Here is a 20,297-nt window from a genome sequence, read left to right as displayed (position 1 = left end):
AGGTACACGCGGATGCTGGGGCTGCAAGTCGCTGGTGGGGACAGGGGAATGTGGGTGCTCTTCTGACGTCCATTTTGCAAGATGTTTTTGTAAAAAACAAAAGCAGCAGGAGGCAGCCCCCTACCAGGCTGGTGGGGAGCAGGTCCCCCCATGTGGACGGTGCTGGGGTGATGGGAGGCTGTTCAGGCAGGGCCACCTCTCCCCCAGAAGCAGGACCCTTGAAATACTGGCCACTCTGCAGCCAGTCCGGGGTGCGGGGGTGACTCGTTTGTTTTGGATAAATCGCAGAATTTGGGATGCACTGGAGGGGTGCGTGGCAAGGGAGATGGAGCGGGAGTTGCTCGCATGTGTGTAGCCACGGAGCAGAAATTAGCTGTGTCATAGTTTCTCCGGGCCGTCTCCGCCTGTTCCCGTTCATGTGATCACGCGCTGCCCGTGCAGGGCTGGTGGGACCCTTGGTGCAGGCAGGCTGCCCGGGGGTCCAGGACATGGCCTCAGGGCCCAGCGTCTCAGCTGGGTTTAGTCAAAGCCTTGAATGGGGGACATGTTGGAGGAGTGAGCCCCCCAGAACCACAGCCATCCTGTCTGCGTTGGCGCGGCCAGGTGGGGTTGTGGCGGGGCCCACCTGTATCCGTATCCTGGTCCCATCTGTGTGGCTTCCCCACTCCTGTCTCCACTGCGTCAGCCACCGATGGACCGCCTTCACAAAGTTGAGAGCCGCTGACACTTACGTAAGGAGCGTGAGCTCTGTAACCTTCCTGACTTTACCTCCAGGTTGCCTGCTGTTCAGTGGGTCACATGGAGCAGCGAGGAGCCCTCCTGGGCAGATGCCACCCTCAGGCCCCCTCCCTGAGCGCTGGCCTGGGGCCCCACAGAGAAAGCCTGCTTCAGAAGATCCCCGTCTTCCTGTCTTGTCCCTTTTCACATTTGTGCAGTGAGTCTGGGGGCTGTGTCTTTGCCCTAGAACGAAGCAGGGCCCACGGCAGTGCATCTGTCATGAGTCCTGTCCTTCTCAGTGCTCCAGTTGGCAGGTGCCTGGCTCAGGCCCCAAGCCCCACTGAACGTCCCAAGGCCCAGGGCCACCTGTCTCCTGCTGCTGTTGGGCAGCCCAGGGTGAGGGGGCTATCCTGAGCGCTGCCCTTGGAGCCAGGGCCTGGTGACGCCAGCCCCTGGAGGACAGACCCTCCTTCCAGGTGTCGTGTCACTGTGTCTACGGCTAAGAACAGAGATTAGTTCCTTTCTGTATTTCCCTGTATTTCTTGGGAATGGCACGTTTGGGGTGGGGAGCCAGTAGGTCTGGCCCCGCCTTGATAAATGCCTTGTGCCGCTGGGCCTCTGCTTTTGGGGGGCGGGTAGCACTTGGTACCACAGCTCCAAGAGGGTCAGATGTGTGTTTCCTGCTGGGGTGGAGGTGGGGCACCAGGCAGGCTCTCTGACTGTAAAAGCTGGCTGTTCTGTGTGAGGGGCAGGAACAGCTTTGTCCAAGATTAGCCACCTGAACCAGCTACTCATCCAGCGTTCGAGTTGTTTTGGTCCCAAAATCGTGGCTGTTATCTTTCACTCAGGAGGTGGCACTGCAGAATCCCCGCCATGCTTGTGGACGTGGCGGTTTATTTTTAGGATCATCCTAAAAAATGTGGAGTAGGCCACCTTGTTCATTCTGCCTGGGCCCAGTCAGATTCCACACCTCATCACCCTCAACCCCAGTTGCCGCACCACGAGCCTGCAAGTCTGTTTCCTCCAAGAGGCCTCCGGTCAGGAGGGGTGAGGATCCAAGTTGACAACTAACCAGCCTTCTTGGAGATTATCTTGGAGGCTGTTATCTGATGGCCATGGAGGCTGCTTCATCTTCGTTTTACTCCGTGATGGTTTATGGGGTGAACAAGAAATTGTGCCCGGGATGCTGGAGCTGGGGGGACCCTGAGTTTGTGTTTTATTGTTTAATTTGGTAGTTACGTGTCTGGTCTTTTTAAAGGTTGCTCTTTTTCATGTGTTTTGTGCAGGAAGTTGAAGAGTTGATTTGCAGCAGCAAGGAGTGTCTCTGTGTGTGGGCAGCACCCTAGGGCTGCCCTGGTCACCTGCCGCATGACCCCCTGCTCTGTGCTTTGGTTTCCTTTTCTTTGACGTGGGATTGTCAGGAGGCTGGAACGAGGTCATGTCAAACAGGGTGGACGCCTCGTCCTGGTCGGGACATGCTTGTGTGTATGGTTCACATGATATATTGTTTTCACATCTTGAATTTAATTTTGAGTTTTATATATTTCTATTTTGAGGTGCTGAATAGTCCATGTGGCTTGAAGAGAGAAAACTGGTATCACTGCCCCTCCCCCACCCTTGGCACATGTTTTTGCATTTCTGAATCTTGCATTTCTGTTAGAGGTGTTCCTTGTTCTGCTGTGTCTCTGGACACGGCAGTGCAGCACTCCCTCCCTCTGCCCCCAGTGGGGTTGTTTAGTCACTGACCGTTTATGTCTTGTGGATAACATAAACATTCATGTAGGTTATTCATGGGGCTTCCCTGGTGGCTCAGTGGTAAAGAACTTGCCTGCCAAAGCAGGAGATACAGGTTCAGTCCCTGGGTCAGGAAGATCCCCTACAGACAGATTTGGAAACCCACTCCAGTATTCTTGCCTGAGAAATCCCAGCGACAGAGGAGCCTGGCAGGCTACAGTCCACCGCATCGCAAGAGAGACAGACATAATTTAGTGACTAAACAACAACTCAGTGCACAAGTAAATGTTTAAGAGCCACCAGCGTTGTATTTCCTGTCTTGCACAACTTGTAGTTTCTCTTGCTATTGATACTTGTCTTGATTTTCTTCCTTAGAATTTTCTAGAAGTCCTGCCTGAAATATTCCCATCATCTTCTCAGTATATGGGCAGCACTCCTTTGCACACCCAGGACCTCTCTTTGATTTTATCCTGTGGATCTCCCGCTGCTCTTCTGTATCTGCCTCTCCCATACCTGGTCCATCCTCCACCCTGTGATTTGGGAAAATGACCTGACCTTTCTGTGCCTTGCCCCCTGGCCCCTTTCTTGGCCTGATCTCCAGTTAAGATGTTCTCCAGATACGTTCTGAGAAAGGGGTCTGGAGGGAGAGGAGAGTAAGTCTTTCGAGGCCTGGTGTGGAAGCACGTCTACCCGAGTGGAACATTTGGTGACAGTTTAGCTGGGTATGGAAGCCTGTGTTAGAATCGCCCCCATTGGCACATTGAAGGGACTGACCACGGCCCTCTGGTCTCTGGTCTGATCATGAAGTCAGAGACCAGTTTGATTGTTGTGGGATTTTTTTTCTGCTGAAGGTTTCTAGGATCTTTTGATTCCTATATCCTCGAGTTTCATGATGACGTGCTTTGATGAGAGGTGTTTTGTTTCCTATGCTGGAACTTTCAGCATGAACACTCCAGGCATTCCTGGTGGGACACTTCTGTCAGTTATTCCTTTGATGGTTCACTCCCCTCTGGTACCCTTTTCTAGAATGTCCACCAGTGGTTTGTTGGAACTCCTGGACTGGTTCTCTGATTTTCTGTTTTCCACTTCTGTTTTATTTTCTAGGTGATACCTTTAATTTTTCTTGACCAAACCATCTATTAAGTGTGTTGTTTTGTCCTTATTTTTTAAGAGCTCTGTTTTGTTCTCTGAAGGTTCATTTCTGGAATAGACTGTCCTGCCCTTGTTTCAGAGTTGGACGATCATAGTGTTTCTTTGAGGTTATTAATTGTGGCGAGAGGCGCCGTCATACACAGTGAGTCACTGAGCACTTTGATGGCTTTAAGGCTTCACACACATGAACGCTTTAGTCCTCACGATCCTCTCTGGGCACTTGTTGCTGTTTCTGTGTTCTGTAGAGAGAATGCCACCCAAGGCACAGAGAGGTCAGATCATTTTCCCAAATCACACAGCTGTTCCTGGCAGAGCTGGGATTCATCTTCTGCAGGCTGAGTCCAAGTCCAGGCTCTCTGCTGAGAGTCTGGCTCCCACTCAGACACTCTTAAATGGAGTGTGATCGTGGGCTCAAGTCCCCGCCACTTGGAGGACCTGGTTCGTGAATGAGGCACTGGCACCCATAGCCATCTGAGCAGAGGGGAGTGGGTGAAAGAGGAGCTGGTATCTTCATTCTAAACATGTTCTTCATCCCTTCCCATGACTCCATGTTCACCCAGGTTCTTTCTCTCAGCTTATTTTGCCAGGAGGTTTCCCTCGGCCCCTGTGACCCACGGTCACCAGCCCATAGGGACGGGCAGTTTGGTATCCCCACTGGGCTGCTTCCAGGAGGCTGGGGTCTCATACTGTGTGACCAGGTTGCCACTGTCCCCCTGGGTCGGGCCCTCATTCCATCTGCTGCCCAGGTGAGGATGGGGGTCTTCTCCTTAGAATCTAGGAGTCTCCGAGTCATGGCCTCAGGGGCTCCTCCCTGTCCCGTCTCCTGTGACCGCACTTGGGTGGCTGCCTTCCGGGGTTCCATGTGGTGTCGTCACCCCCCTCCTCTTTGCTGTGTTGGGTTTATCAGTGTTTCTTTTCCTTTGACTGTGGTCTTGGAGGGAACATAGTAAATGACTGTGTTCCTGCTGCTGTTTGCCTGGACACCTTCTGTTAATAGATGGTTAAAACTGCAGAAGAACCTTGGCTGGCCAGGCCTTCATGAGTGAACGTGGGTGGGTGTGGATGTTGGGAATCAGTGCTTCCAAGGGCCCAAGTGCCCGTGGGACAAGGACTGGTGCTGACAGAGAGGTGAGGGTGAGCAGGGGAGCCCCCGGTGGCTGGAGGTGGCAGAGCTGGTACATTGTGGTTCTTCCCATCCCAGCTCTGCCTGTGGGTTGATATACACTATGTTTTAGAGCAGGCTTGGGTTTAGGGAGGGTCGGGATGGTGGTGCGGGACACCGTACCACCAGTGTGTGTGTGAGTCATGGCTAATGATACCGTGTTGGCGTGTTTCCATGGGCTCGTGTCCCACCTCACCCGGTTTCCTCATTTCCCACCCATGACCCCATGTGACATCAGTCATCATGTGTGCTCGTCTTCTCTGGCTGCGACAGGCCCCAGACCCCCGTTGTTTCTGTGACCTTGGCCTGTGCAGGAGGGCTGGCCGGTGTCCATCAAGTGCCCCTCTGCTGGGCTTTGTCTGATGTTTTTCTCATGCTTAGACTGGGGCAGGGCCTCAGGAGGAACCACAGGACTACCACCCTGCTTATCACATCACACCAGGGCACCTGCTTTCTCACTTGTGCTCACATCACCAGGCGACGTGGCCTTGCACACCTGGCTGAGGCGTCTCTGTCAGGTGTCCCCTTGTAGAGTCCCTCTTTCCCCTTCTCACCCTGTTTTCTGAGGAAGGTTGTCAGCACAGCCCACCATGAGGGGAGGGGGTATCCACATGGATTTTCTGGACTTTTCTACTCGAGGTGTTTGATGTCACGCCCATTTCTTTATTTATGTTGGTCTGTCTGGACTCACAGATGGTAATTTCATGCTCCTGTTTTGTTCTTCTTGTCTGCATTATTCCAATTTTGACCACTGGGAGCTTGTCAGATGGGCCTGGGGAGCAGAAGGGCCAGACCCTGGCCAGTAGGGTGATGCTGGGTGCTCAGTGGTGGGTGGTGGGCCTGGAGCCCCCCCATGGAGGGGCAAGGCAGGGGGCTCTCCAACCCCCACAGGCAGGGACACAGACTTCCCTTAAGTCCCATCGTCCGGGAGAGGTGGCCAGGGCTCGAGGGTGTGGAGGGCAGCGCACAGGGTCTTCCCAGCAAGCACGGTCAGTTCTCTTCCACCTGTCCTCCTGTTAAGTGGTGGTGGTGACACAGGCTGATCTGGCTATCACGGCTCCAGGCGAGTCCCCAGGTCAGACGCTGCAGTGCTGCCCCAGGAGAGCCCAGACATATTCTGGCCTGAGCCAGAGTGGCTGCATGTGGCTCCCTTCAACCCTGGCTGCCTCCCCCACCTCCATCTCTGGTGCTGTCTGGGGAGGGAACCTGAGCGGGTAACCCTGTGGGGAGCTGGGGCTGCGGAGCAGTCATCCAGGATCAACCAGGCAGGGGCACCTTTCCTCTGGTGCCATGTGTCCCTCGGCCGGTGCGGGGTGAGTTTGCAGGAGACTATGGGGGTAGCTGACTAAGCATCAGTGACGGTTTTGCACTGGAGGTGGCTGAGCGCTCGGAACGTGTAAGCTTGCTCTCCGATGTCGTTCCTGCCCATTTCCCTGGTGTCAGTGCCGCTGCTGCGGCCGACCTCGAGCTGCCCGGTGACCTGACTGCAGGCAGGAGATGCACAGTCATCACAGAAGGTCAGAGGGCAACTCGGACACCGGGTCCCAGCTGGTTGATCCCCGCAGCTCAGAAATGCCACTTCCCCAGGCTGCCCACTTCAGAGCAGTACCCACTGCTGTTCACAGTCGATGGGTGAGCCTAGTGGTGGGTGACTCCCTGGAGCAGTCCTGAGGACGTGCGCAGGGGCAGAGCGCCTGCATGGTGACAGGACTGACTGAAGCCGTGGTGAGGGTTGTCACACTGCAGAGACCAGCTTTAAACACCCCGTTACCAGGCTAGCGTTCCACGTGTTGCTCTCCTGAAAGAACTGAGTCTCAGAACAGACCGTGTGGACCACGTACTCCTCCTCTTCTCGCCACACTGTGCTGTTCATCACATTTTTTCCAAATCCTTTGTTATCCGGAGCAGCCTTTCCAAGCCGGTGCCACCCGCTCTGTGGTCCCGCTTCTAGCACCAGTGTCTCAGGTCCATGGAATGAGGGGAGGCTGGGGTTGTGTGTCTGCCGCACATGGTGTCGGCCTCTGTGGGAGGGTTGTTATTGTTGGGGCACTCATGTAGCCGGTTTCTCTTTCCGTCACTCCCTTTCCTGGTGGTGGTGTTGTTTAGTGGCTCAACTGTGTTGTACTCTTTCGCAAGCCCATGGACTGTACAGCTCCCAGGCTCCTCTGTCTATGGGATTTCCCAGGCAAGAATACTGGAGTGGGTTGCCATTTCCTCTTCAGGGGATCTTTCCTGACCCCGGGTTCGAACCCATGTCTCCTGTATTGACAGGCAGATTCTTTATTGCTGAGCCACCAGGGAAGCCCTTACCAGTGTTAGTTGGCATTTTGTGCCGTAAGGAAGAGCTGTCCCCTGCCTTCCTGTTTAAAACCAACATTGTATCCATGTGGACTGGGATTTTTCTGAATTGTGAGTTTATTAAAATTCGTTTTCATCATTCCTTTTGAGGCTCCAATTTGCTGCATTTGGCTGGCAGGGCCTGCAGAAGTGGCTTCTGCCAGCGTGGGGCACGTTCCCCCAGCATTTAAGGGGGTCCCCACTTTCTGGCACAGTTGCTTCTGGGACTAGCAGGCACGGTCCTCGTCCAGCCTGGAGCTGCTCCGGGGACCTGGCCTCCTTGGGGTGGAGGGGACTTTTGGAGGCAGGTCTGGGCTCTCTGTGCCCCTCACACCCAGGAGTGGGGCCTGGGCTCGTGCTCTGACCCTCAAGCTCCCACCTGGACTGGAACTGCCCTGGTTCCAGACGCGTGCTCCAGGCCTCCTGGGCTCCTCGGCCCCAGTCCACTGCAACAGGACACGTGTGCCCTGCCTACGTGCCAACATGCCTCCCTTGCAGCCTTGGTCCTTGGACTCAGCTACCCTGACATGGCTTCAGTTCAAGTGTGGCTCCTGGGGGGTCACCTGGGCCCCATGGCCCCCATGGGTGTTGTCGATACAATGGTCAGCTGGGTTGGTTTATTTCTGTCTGCACTCACTTTTAGGATATGTCCCCATCTTTGTTTATTGAGGAATTCTGTGATATTACATGAAATGAATAAAAAATAAAAACTCTGTACATAGATTCCTAGTCATGTACCTTCAGCCCATGTGCAACCAATTTCATTCATCTTTTGTGCTTATTCTTCCTGTGTTTCTTTTTGAAAAAATAGGTGTGTCTGTGTGTGTGTTGGTGGTGGTGGTGGTTTAGTTGCTAAGTTGTGTCTGACTCTTGAGACCCCATGGACTGTAGCCCTCCAGGCTCCTCTGCCCATGGGATTCTCCAGGCAGGAATACTGGAGTGGGTTGCCTTTTCCTTTTCTCCTTCTCCCAAGGAGGAAGTGTGTGTTTTGTTTACCCTTTTTTGCTGCATGAGGAGTAGCCTGGTACATGTACACTTGTTTGCTTGTACTTTCTGCACTTGTCTGCTTTTACACATGTATGTGCATTTGTATTTAGTATGAGAAGTAAAGCTAAATGATAACTTTTAAAATACGAACAGCATCCCAAAATCTTAAAAAATCACCTTAATTAGACTCATCATTAAATATCTGCTTGGCATGATCCTATAATACATTTCTCCCAATATTTTCTAGGTGAAAACACTTTACTTTTCTTCTCAAATGACAGTTTTGCAATATTTCCTATAGAGAAACCTCAAAGATAATTACTTCAGTCTTTCCCATTGTATAGGGTTTCCCTTGTGGCTCAGACAGTAAAGAATCCACCTACAATGCGGGAGACCCTGGTTCGATTACTGGGTCAGAAGATCCACTGGAGAAGGGATTGGCTACCCACTCCAGTAGTCTTGGGCTTCCCTGGTGGCTCAGCAGGTAAAGAATCCGCCTGCAGTGCGGGAAACCTGGGTTCCATCCCTGGGTTGGGAAGACCTGGAGGAGGGCCTGGCAAGCTACAGTCCATGGGGTTACAAAGAGACACGACTGAGGGACTTTCACTTTCCTGTGGTATAGTTGACAAAAGTTTACTTTTGGGCCATTTAGAAAAAAATTTTTTTTCACCCCCACAAACTATTATTGGAGGGACTTCCCTGGTGTCCAGTGGCTAAGACTTCACACTCCCAGTGCAGGGGGTGTGGGTTCGATCCCTGGTCAGGGAACTAGATCCCACATAAGGAAGAGTTTGCATGCTGGAGCTAAAAGACCAAAAAGAACTCTATTCCATAAAAAAAAAAAGTTATTATTGGAAATGTCATGTCTATTTTTAGGACTGTTTTCTAATTTTGGAAAAACCTCAGTTTCTTTCATTTTTGACTTGTAAGACTTTAGAACATTTCAAATTTTCTCATGCAGTGATTCATCTTAAGTATTTTTTGAGATGATAATCATGCATTTACCATTTTGCTGTCCAGGTCCTCATTATAGATGCACACTGCATGAATTTTGTGTTACCTTCATTCACATTGTAGTTTTTAGAGATGCTTACAGTGTGTGACTTGACTCAGTATTTCTGTAAGTGTGTGAAGCACGGTGAGTCACACAGAAGCACCAGCAGCCCCTGGCCCTGCTGGAGACTTGTGCCCACAAACGTGATGATGCGTCAAAGCTGGGATGGAGGTGCTGGTCACTGTCCTGCAGAGCAGCTGGGAGCAGCCAACTCCAGAGCATCCACGACACCCCACGACCCCCTTGTCCCTCATACATCTCCTTCAGTCAGCCGTCGCCGCTTAACACAGGACATAAAAATCACCGTCTCAATCCTGTTTAGGATTCTCTTTTAAAGAAAAGGTTTTATTTTCTAGGGCAAGTTTAGGTTCGCAGCAAAATTGAGAGAGATACAGAGAGTTCCCATACATGCCCCACCACACACACAGCCTGCCCATTATCGACACCCTCACCAGAGGGTACCTTGTTACATCTCCCAGATCCCACAGTTTACGCTGGTGGTCACTCTCGGTGTTATGCATTCTGTGTGTTGGGACAAATGTACAGTGATGTGTACCCACCATTGTTGTATCACACACAGCATTTCACTGCCCTGAAAGCCCTCTGTGCTCCCCCTGGTGACCCCTCCTGCAGCAACCACTCATCTTTTACTGTCTCCAGCATTTTTCCTTTTCCAGATTATCTTACTGTTGGAATTATTCAGTATGTAGCCTTTTCAGATTGGCATCTTTCACTTAGTCATATGCATTTAAGTTTCTTCCATGTCTTTTCATGACTTGATGGTTCATTTCCTTTTTTAAAAAAAAATTATTTTTGGCTGCCCTGGGTCTTTGTTGCTGCACATGGGCCTTCTCTTGTTGCGGCAAGTGGGGCTGCTCTCTAATCGTGGTCCACAGGCTTCTCTTTGCTGTGGAGCATGGGCTTAGGAGTTGCCACTGTCAGACTCTAGAGCATGGACCCAGTAGTTGTTGTGCACGGGCTTAGTTGCTCTGTGGCATGTGGGATCTTCCCGGACCAGGGCTTCAACCAACATCTCCTGCATTGGCAGGTGGATCCTTTACTACTACACCACCAGGGAAACCCAGCTCATTTATTTTTAGCTGGATAATATTTCCGTTGTCTGGCTAGAACAGTTTATTTGTCCATCACCCACTGAAAGGTACCTTCATTGCTTCCAAGTTTTGACGGATATGAATAAAGCTATTGTAAACATCTAAGGGCACGTTTTTGTACAGACATGGTCTTCAGCTCCTTTGGGTAGACACCAAGGAGTGTGGCTGCTGGCTTGTCTGGTAAGACTGTGTTTAGTTTCATAAGAAAACTCTGAACTGTCTTCCCAAGTGGCTGCACCATCTGCATTCCCATCAGCGGCCAGCAAAGAGTTTCTCTTGCTCCAGTCCTCACCCGCATTTGGTGCCGTTGTGTTCTGGGTTTTGGTCGTCTTAGCAGGGCATCTTAACCACTTTTAGTGTGTGGTTCAGGGGTGTTAACCGTATTCCCATGTTGGACAGCAGAGCCTGAGAACTCGTTCATCTTCTCATCTGCTTTTAAACAGAGTTCTGTGAGAAACAGAATAAAAGACAGGTTTGCCGCCTCATAGCTTAGAGTCATGGTGTTGTCATAGGCTGACCGTGCCCACAGCTGGGCAGAGCCCTGCCTCCCAGAGAGCAGGGGTGTTAGCACCTTTGACGGGGACCTGAGATGCCAGGTGGTCCTTGCACTTACAAGCCACTGGTAAGACCTTTGCTCAAAAGCATTTTAATGATTCCCTTGTTCTTGCATAATTTGGGGGTTTGGGGAGGGGAGGGGACATTTTTTTGGTCTTATCTCATCATCCAGAAATTCTTGTTGTTAGTACAAGGCTCTGACAAGGAATCTGAGCAGTGTGTGTGTTACATCATCAAGACTTGTGGGAAGAATAAATGAATAAGCCCAGGTGGTTTTTCTTCTGAAGCCGGCATTTAGGGGGTTGGGGTGCCATCTTTCTGCCCCCGTGTGTGGAGAAGTGACTCCCTGAGGAAGGATGTGTGACCTAATGGGGCAGGATCATCCCATCCTGCCAGCCTCCAGGGAGCTCGTGCCCCCAGGGAGCTCGTGCCTGGCATGGAGGCCCTGAGGGCAGCAGTGGAGGCAGTGTCCAGGCAGCCGTCGGGGGAGCCCTGGCTTCGAGGTGGGGCTGCAGGTGGGCTGCGGGGATGGCATGAGGGGCCAGCTGCCTGGTGACTGGCACGTGTTGGCCGCCTGGACACGTGGCCTGAAGGCATCCTTTGTTCAGCTGGGGCAGAGCCATGGCTGAATAGCGGCTTTCTCTGCGCCCTTCATTTCTCTGTGGCCTTTACTACCTCCATCCTGCTCTTTCCCTCTCTTGTGACCTGAGGACAGTCACAGCCTCTCCAGGTCTACCTGGCCCAGGCTCCGCCCCCTTACCTGATGACCCTGCCCCTACAGGCTGACAGAGCCTGTAAATGGGCTCTCCCTGGGCTATGACTACCCATGACTCCCCACCTCCATCTCGCCAGGGTCGGGGGCCCTCGCTGCCCCAACCCCCACCTCCCTCTGCAAAGGCAGCTTGTGTCAGGAGGTTTGCAGGCCTCCCCCTTCCACCCTTGTCTCTCTCCCCACCACCTTCCACCCCATCTCCTTCCCCACCCCCTCCCATCCCTGTCTCCCTCCCACCCTCTCCCACCCCCACCCCCATCTCCCTCCCCACCCCCTCCCAGCCCCGTATCCCTCCCCACCTCTTCCATACTGTCCTCCTCTTCATGAAGACCCCCCACAGTTTGTCCTCCCCCCCCAGTACACAGACTCTTGTGCTAGAGGTTGGAATAGGCCTGCTTTGATCTCAAGTGCAGTCTCCCTGGGCATTTATCAGATGGGCTTCTGTGAAGATGTCCCCTTCTTACACCAAAGGTCCCCCAACCCCGGGACTGGTCAGCAATGGGCTGCACATGCTGCCCGCTGCCCGGGAGGACTGGCAGCCCTGCTATGTGGGTCAGCCTGCCAGGGACTCGAGCCAACCAGGGCTGGGTCACGTGTGCTGTCCCCTGAAGCTTCTGCCACCGCAGCATCTTCACTCGCCATCTTGGGGGAACGGTGGTGACCGGGAGTGGACAAAAAGGCCACATCAGACAGACAGGACTTTCCAGTTTGTATTTAGACAGCATTTCTGGTTGAAACGACAAGCACATGTTGGCCGCAGAAAATTTGAAACAGGCAATAAAACAGAAAGGAAAAATTTTAATTGCCCTTTCTGGAGCTACCCAGTGAGTAGATCCTTTTAAATTCTAATCTAGTCTCACGTGCTTACTAATGGTGCTATGGAGACTTCACGTTAGTTAAAATTCCTCCCCATCTTCAGCTTGGCTGCAGGCAGGTAGCAGCTGCTAGTGGCCCGGGGGCGGCAGGGTCCCCTGGGCTGCGCTGTGTCAGCCCCTCTGGTCGACTCATCATTGCCTTGGTGCAGAATCCCAGACCAGCAATCACTCTGGCCAGGAACATCAATGTATTTTAATCATTCAGAATCATTTTATAAAGCCACCAGTCATTCGGATCAGGGGACACCCTGTGACCTCATTCTAACTTCAGACATCTGCAGCGACCCTATTTCCAAATGAGGGCATGGTCTGAGGTACTGGGGGTCAGGACTTAGCATTTGGGTTTGGGGGGATGCAATTCGGCCAGAATGGGACCTGCAGAAGTTGAATCCTGGGGTTCCCACAGGCTCACAGCCTGGCAGGTCTACAATCCTTGTGGTCAGCTGTTGTTGGTGTCCTCTCCCAGTTGGGAACAAGAAAAATGCCTGAGGATTTATAGTGAACGGTGCGTGACTGACCACAGAGGACCCTGCTGACCAGGACCCCAAGCCCAGTGTCCCCAGGGTCCATCACACCACCCAGAGGACGTGGCCAGGCTGTGACGTCCTACTCTGCAGCTGCCCCTTCCCAGACAGGAGGGCCCGGTCACTGGGCAGAGTCCTGAGCTCATGTGGTCGTGAAGAAACCCCTGACACTTCTCCAGGGAGGCCATTGCACATGTAGGAATGAAGGGTTGCACCTCATTTCCTGTGTCCAGCATGCGGTTTGCTCTTCAGATCTCACATGGCTGAAGTGTCAGAGAGAGCCTGTCCAGATATTTCCACCATGTTAGTTTAGTTTTCCGTACAGTCTGCAGAACCTCATTTTTCTTGACATTGTGATCTAAGCAGATCATTGAATACACTTTGTCAAGACCACTTTTAAAGACCAGCCAATGTACCATCACATGGGCACACTTTAAAAAAAGGATTAGAGAACTATGGCCCATGCACCAAATCCAGCCCACCATTGTTTTTTGTTGTTTTAAAAAATCGTGGTGAAAACACACTTGATCCCATGATCATGGCATCCGGTCCCATCATTTCATGCAAATAGAAGGGGAAAAAGTGGAAACAGTGACAGACTTTATTTTCTTGGGCTCCAGAATCACTGCAGATGGTGACTGCAGCCATGAAATTAAAAGACACTTGTTCCTTGGAAGAAAAGCTATGACAAACCTAGACAGCATATTAAAAAGCAGAGAGAGACCTCACTTTGCCGACAAAGGTCCATATAGCCAAAGCTATGATTTTTTCCAGTAGTCATGCAGAGATGTGAGAGTTGAACCATATTGAAGGCTGAGTGCCAAAGAATTGATGCTTTCGAAATGTGCTGGAGAAGACTCTGCAGAGTCCCTTAGACTGCACGGAGATCAAAGCAGTCAATCCTGAAGAAAATCAACCCTGACTATACATTGGAATGACTGATGCTGAAGCTGAAGCTCCAGTACTTTGGCCATCTAATGTGAAGAGCTGACTCAGTGGAAAAGACCCTGATGCTGGGAAAGATAGAGGGCAGAAGGAGAAGGGGATGACAGAGGATGAGATGGTTGGATGGCATCACTGACTGAATGGACATGAGTTTGAGCAAACTCCAGGAGATAGTCAAGGACAAGGGAGCCTGGCGTGCTGCAGTCCATCGGGTTGCAAAGAGTCAGACATGACTAAGTGAACAACAAGAAAAAAATACGCTTAATATAAAACTTACCATTTTAGCCATTTTTAAGTATGCAGTTCAGTAGTTAACGTATATTCACATAGTTGTGTAACCATCACCATGATCCGTCTCCAGAACTTTTTCCTCTTCCCAAATTGAAACTCTGTCTATCCCATTAAACACTCCCCACCCCCTCCCCTCTGACACCCACCTTCCAGGTCCTTATAGAAGTGGGATCTTACACTGTGTGTTCCTTCATGTCTGCTGTGTCATTTAGCATCTTGTCCTCGAGGTTCACCCATGTTTCAGTGGGTGTCAGACTCTCCTCCTTTTTAAGACTGAATCATCATCCATCATGTGGATGGACCACATTTCACTTATCCATCATCCACTGATGGACACTTGGTTTGCTTCTATCTTTTGGCTGTTGTGAATAACTCTGCTCTGAACATGGGTGTACAAATACCTTTTCAAGTCCCTGCTTTCAGTTCTTTTGGGAATACACACAACTGGAATTGCTGGATCATAGGATAATTCCATTTTTAATTCTTTGAGGAACCACCAGACTGTTTTCCAAAGGAGCCGCACTAATTTACATTCCTACCAACAGTGCACAGGCTTCACTTTCTCACCAACAGTTGGTTTCTGGTCTTATTTTCTGGGAGCCACCCTATTGGGTGTGAGGTGGTGTCTCATGGTGGTTTTGGTTGGCGTTTCCCTAGTGGTCAGTAATGTTGAGCATCTTTCCTCATGTTCATCAGCTGCCAGTCTGTCTTCTTTGGAGAAATATCTGTTCAGGTCCTTTGCCCATTTTAGAATGGGATTGTGTGCCTGTGTGTTTGTTGGTTGTCCTGGTCGGTGTATAATGACACACCCACTGTTGTGCACTTTGGGCTCAGCCTTCTCTACTTGAACCCACTGGTTGACACATCAGAGCAAGGTTGTCCAAGGAATTGACTTCAGGTGGAGAACAGACGGGCATCTGTGATGTTATTGCGAAGATGGACCAGTTTTCCTTCTCTTTTCCTTCTGATATTTTCCATGTCTCTTACCACCTATTTTTATAGCATAAAAATTCATTACAAAGGAGAAAGGCTCAAGTGGAGGAGGGACTCTTGAATCAGAAGGTACTTGGGGGCCCGTGAGTCAATCAGTCCGTCCCCATGAAGACGTCCTTCTTCGTGCTCCTGCAGGGTCTGCCCAGTGGTGGCTACCCTCTCTGTCCAGAACCCCCAGATGCTTGGTGATGTCAGCAATCCCCCCGGCCCCCAGCATGTTTTGCTACATGAAGCGACCCAGCGGGATAACAGAATGAGATGGAGTGAGTCTGGGGCCCTGGGCCGTCTGTGGGGTGACAGGGCACACCTGGGGTTGAGGAAGGAAGCCCTGCACCCGGTGGGCCGCTCAGCTGGGAGGAGAGCAGGCAGCGGGGTCCCACCTTGGGACAGCCCAGGGGAGCAGGGCCCAGAGCAGGCTCCTCCCTCCGCTCTGGCCCCCTTGGGAGCACCTGCTGGTGAATGCAGACCACCTTCGCCTTCTCAGCTTTGGGGCAGTGGAGACTCACCAGGGTCCTGTGGATCTGAAGGCCTTGGGTTCATTTACAACGGAGACTGGAGACTTCGCTGAGCTCTGCAGTGACATTCTTGGGAGTGAACAGAACAAGCATAAATTATTCATGGATTTTAGCTGATCCGTTTTTGTACAAAGGGAGCTTTTAAAAGTTAATTATTTTTAAGCAGTAGAGGATGGTTTATCTGAGAAAGCTGGAGGCGCGGTTTTCAAGGTGAGCAGATGGCAGGGGGGCGGGGCACGGGATGGGGGTCTGGGCCCTGTGCTCAGAAAGGAGAGAGGCCCAGATGTCGGGAAGAGCTTGTGGGTAGCTCTGTGTTCAGTCCCGGCCAAGACTTTAAACTCAGCTCCACCATCTTAAACCTTCCAGGCCTCTGATGCACCAACCCCCACAGTGGGGGAAGGCCGTACCGCTCTCCAGGTGCTGCCCTGCGGCCCAGGTGTAGACGCAGCCCTAGTGCACCAGAATGCCCTGTGGTGGGTCTTGGGAAACAGATGCACAGAGATGTTGCAGTGCCTGCGAGGGTCTCCCGCCAGGAGGGAAGCTGAAGCCGGAGCCTCTGCAATCCCTGCCCAGTGGGGAGGAGGCGGGCAGCCCATGGGCTGAGCTGGCAGCTGCTGTTCCTTTGAAAAGTGCTTCCTCCTGGGATTAGACAGGTGTGGGCGGGTGCAGACACCATGTGGACGTGACGTGGTCGGGCGTGGGTGCTGGGTAGACAGGTGTGGACATGCTGGACATGGATGGTGTGGACAGAGGGCCTGCAGCACTTGGTCCCCTCCATTCCAGATGCCTGCCCACACTTGGATAGCCTTGGAGTGGGGTGCACCAGGTAATCACAGGTGTGGACACAGATGCTTGCATGTGGGCACAAGGGAGGGGCCTCAGTGCCAGGTCCAGTCCACACGTCCCTTGTCCAGTCTGACTTGGGGGCCATGTCCCCTGCCAGACACCCCCTTGTCACAACTGCTGTGGGTGATTTCCCAGTTTGTCACATCAGAGACTTCCCAGTGACTTCCTGGTTTGTCACGTCATAGCAGCCGCCTTCCAAGAGAGCCCACATGTCCTTCCATTTCGATGTACAGTGTCGGGGTTCTCCTTTGCCATCACCTCTCCACCCTTGGGGGGCAGCCCCCCTTCTGTCTCTAGACACCGTCTTTGGTGAGAAGTGAAAGAAACCTGGTTCCAGCCTGAACTGCATGTCCCAGGGCCCGTGGCCTCCGTGTGGTCTCCCCATGTGGCCGTGTTCTTGTGTGTGATGTGCTGGCCCACAGCGTGGACAGTGGTCACCAAGGGGTAATTAGGTCTTTTCTGAGGCTCCTGCTGCGGCACTCCCCCAGCCACCCCACCACAGCCCAGCTCCCGCCTCCCATATTGGCTGTTTTTGGCCTTGAATTAATTTCTTGTTCCCCAGTCATTTTTCTTAAAGCTCAGTTTTGGTCTCTTTCAGTCTCTTGTCTATAACAAGCTCTGCCCAGTTTCCCCTGGGCTCCCTGCTATTCTTGTGGTCTCCCACGACCCCCTCGGTTCGGTTGGCGGTGGCTGTGAAAGAGCTGCTCCTTTCTTTCTGGGACCCTGGGGCTTTGTCCCTCTGACGGGGCAGGGGTTTCCGTGTGTCTGGGGCACTCAGGCCAACCGCTAGGGATCAGAGCTCGGGTCTCAGTGTCCAGCAGCCCTCACTTCCCCCTCTGGTCTTGGGTCTCTTCTGGTCCTCCTCAGAAGGCAGATGTAGACACAGGCAATGGAGTCACATGGATTTTGTGAAGCTTGTCTTTTTTTTTTTTTTTTTGCAGCACAGCCTTTTTTATTCAGAAAAACAAAAATGTTTTCCAACCACACACAGGAGGGGTATGGGTTGGGGGCAGAGGTGTCTGTCCATCCAGCGCAGGCCCCTAGCCCATGTGGTTTGGGCAGCAATAAGGGGTGTGGGGTAATGGCCCCCAAAATAAAAATGGTGTGTGTGAGGGGGAGTCGGGGGGGGAGAAGAGGGGTGCAAAAGCACTGGGGAGTGGTGTGGGGAGGGCCAGACGAGGTCTGTGCTGGGAATGCCGCAGGTGAGAGGCCACTTCATCACATACCGCCGTGGACACCTTCTTTGCCCATCAGCAGGACTAGTGTCTTGACAGTCATGGTGACAATGGTAAAAAATATGGAATGCCTCATGAATTTGCGTGTCATTCTTGCGCAGGGGCCATGCTAATCTTCTCTGTATCTGTGAAGCTTGTCTTCAGTGGGTGCTCAAAAGCGACACTAGTGTGTTAGAGTTGTTGACGTATTTCTGAGCAGTGGTTGACAGTTCTGGGGGAAGTGGCTTCTGTGCTGCTCCCACAGTGTTTCCGATGGGAATTAGAAATGGTCCTGGGCTGCAAGTTGGGAGTCAGAAAACGTGGAGGCAGCAAGACCCCAGGTCTACTTCTGACTCCTGACTTCTCCTCTTGCAGAGCCAGGGGTCCACTCTGGCCTCAGTCTCTGCTGTGTCCTCAGCCCGAGTGTTAGCAGCACACGCGTGTACACACACAGACACACACCATATACATACACACATGCACACCACACACAGACGCATACATACATACACACATGCCGCACACAGACACACACACACACCACATGCACACACAGACACATGCACACATACATACACCCCCCCACAATACATGTACAGACACACAACACACATACATACACACACCACACACACATACATTCACAGACACACACAGAGACACAGACACACACAGAGACACAGACACACACATGCATCCACACTGCGCAGAGACATGTGCACACCACACATAGACCCACCACACACATATACACACCACACATACACACACACACACCCAGGAACGGGAATCCTTGCACAAAGGGCTCTACTGCTGGCAGTGCAGGGAAGCTATGACTCGCCCTTGTGTTGTGTTTTGCAGTGTTTAGGGAAGAGGACTGTCAGGAAGACTGATCAGCTGATGTGCACGAGTAACTGGTTTGTGTCAGTTGTCACGACAGAGGCAGGTCCTGCTGGCTTGTCACTGAGGGCATCCTTTGATGTCACCACTGATCAGGTCCCCGTGGCCCTGAGGAGGCGCGGGCAGCAAGCTGGCTCTGAGCTTTGCCTGCTCTACACACATGGGGAATGGGAGGCTTCAGGGCCCAGCTGGGGAGCAGCAGAGGATCAGCAAGATGCTGTGGATCCACCAGGGGTCGAGGGAAGGAGTAGGGCAGGCTGACTCCATCTAGGCTTTGCCGTCTGGCCCTCCATTGTTCATGGAGGAGGGCAGGTCCCTCTAGGATTTTGACAGAGGTCCAGAGTGCTGCCTGGTTCTGGGCCCACCCCTTGACCCTTTGGTGTAGAAGGAGCATGGCACCCTGACCAGCCTTGGCTCCTGGCCCTGGATGGACCCATCCAGCACCCTGTGCTATTCCTGCTGCCTGTTGGCGGGGGGTGGTTGTCAGGTGGACGCTAGTGGGGGGTGGAGGGCTGGCACAGGCTGCAACCCCCCAGGAGCTGGTGGACTTGGATCCCCCTCCCAGGCGTTGGTGGACTTGGACATACACACATCCCCAGGAGCTGTTGGACTTGGATCCCTGGCCCCAGGAGCTGGTGAACTTGGTACCAACCCCCACCCCCACCCCCAGGAGCTGGGAGGAATTAGATTTCACTTCTCAGGATGGTGGGGACACACCCACAGCCTGTGTGTGAAATACCATGTGGTCTTCCAGGAGGAGTGGTTGTTCTGGGTCCTGGGGGCCTCTCTTGGGGACCTGGGAGGAAGAAGAAACAACTCAGCTGATGAGGATGAGGGAGGGGTGGTGGGTCCCTGCTGTCTGCCCCCCTGCCTGGGAGCCCTGGTAAGAGGGCAGTGCTGCCGCAGCCAGGTTGAGCCCAGGACCCCTGGCAGCTCCTCCCTGGAACGCAGCCTGTGAGACCCAGGTCTTCAGGCCATTTCTCTAAACTCAGGAGATGCTTTACTTAAACACCCTGGGAAACATGAATGTCGGGTGCACTCTGTTCCCATGGGTGCTGTGCTCCTGTCTGAAGCCTCCATCATGGGGGCAGCACTGGTCTAAGGAGCTGACTGCCATCTGGGGTTCTCTCAGAGGGTGGGGTGGGCTGGATGAGGGCGGTGGGTGGCTTGTGATTCTGCTTCCAAACAACCCCTCATGCCTGTCCTCGAAGCTGCAGGGTCAGGTTTAAACTTCGGATTTCCCGGTGCCTGGACTCACAGATTCATCTAATAATAAGGCTCCTGCTGCCTTGGACCAGCTCGGCACTGCCTCTGGGGGGGTGGGGGGGATCTGTTCTGAGACCAAAGACTCCTCCCCCTCTGCACCCCCACACCCTCCTTCCTGCACCAGAATGGCAGGGACACCCTGTCCCCAGGAGTTGCGAGAATGAATTAGGAGATCTATATGGAATTACAGTGCATGGAGCCGGAGCAGGTGTTTTGCTGATATGAGCCTCAGTTTTCCTCCCTCCCTCTCTCCATCCCTTCCCTCCCTCCCTCCCTTCTCCCTCCCTCCTTTCCCTCCTCCCTCCTTCTTCCTTCCTTTCCCTTCTCCTTTCCCACATCTGAGCGG

At 52.7% G+C, this 20,297-nt stretch overlaps 1 protein-coding gene and 1 non-coding gene across 2 annotated transcripts in view; one reads left to right on the top strand and one right to left on the bottom strand.

Moving 5' to 3' along the window:
- The window catches only part of PRKCZ (protein kinase C zeta), a 98,033-nt gene that overhangs the window by 19,797 nt on the left and 57,939 nt on the right, over positions 1–20,297 (top strand). The gene's annotated exons all lie outside the window — the stretch shown is intronic.
- On the bottom strand, positions 17,863–17,967 carry LOC133069709 (U6 spliceosomal RNA). The gene has a single exon (XR_009695940.1). It is a non-coding gene; the product is annotated as a U6 spliceosomal RNA (small nuclear RNA).

The sequence above is a fragment of the Dama dama genome, chromosome 14, assembly GCF_033118175.1.
Source record: "Dama dama isolate Ldn47 chromosome 14, ASM3311817v1, whole genome shotgun sequence".
NCBI lineage: Eukaryota > Metazoa > Chordata > Mammalia > Artiodactyla > Cervidae > Dama > Dama dama.
The sequence above is the reverse complement of the archived record's forward strand: the minus strand, read 5'-3'. Positions and strand labels throughout refer to the sequence as shown.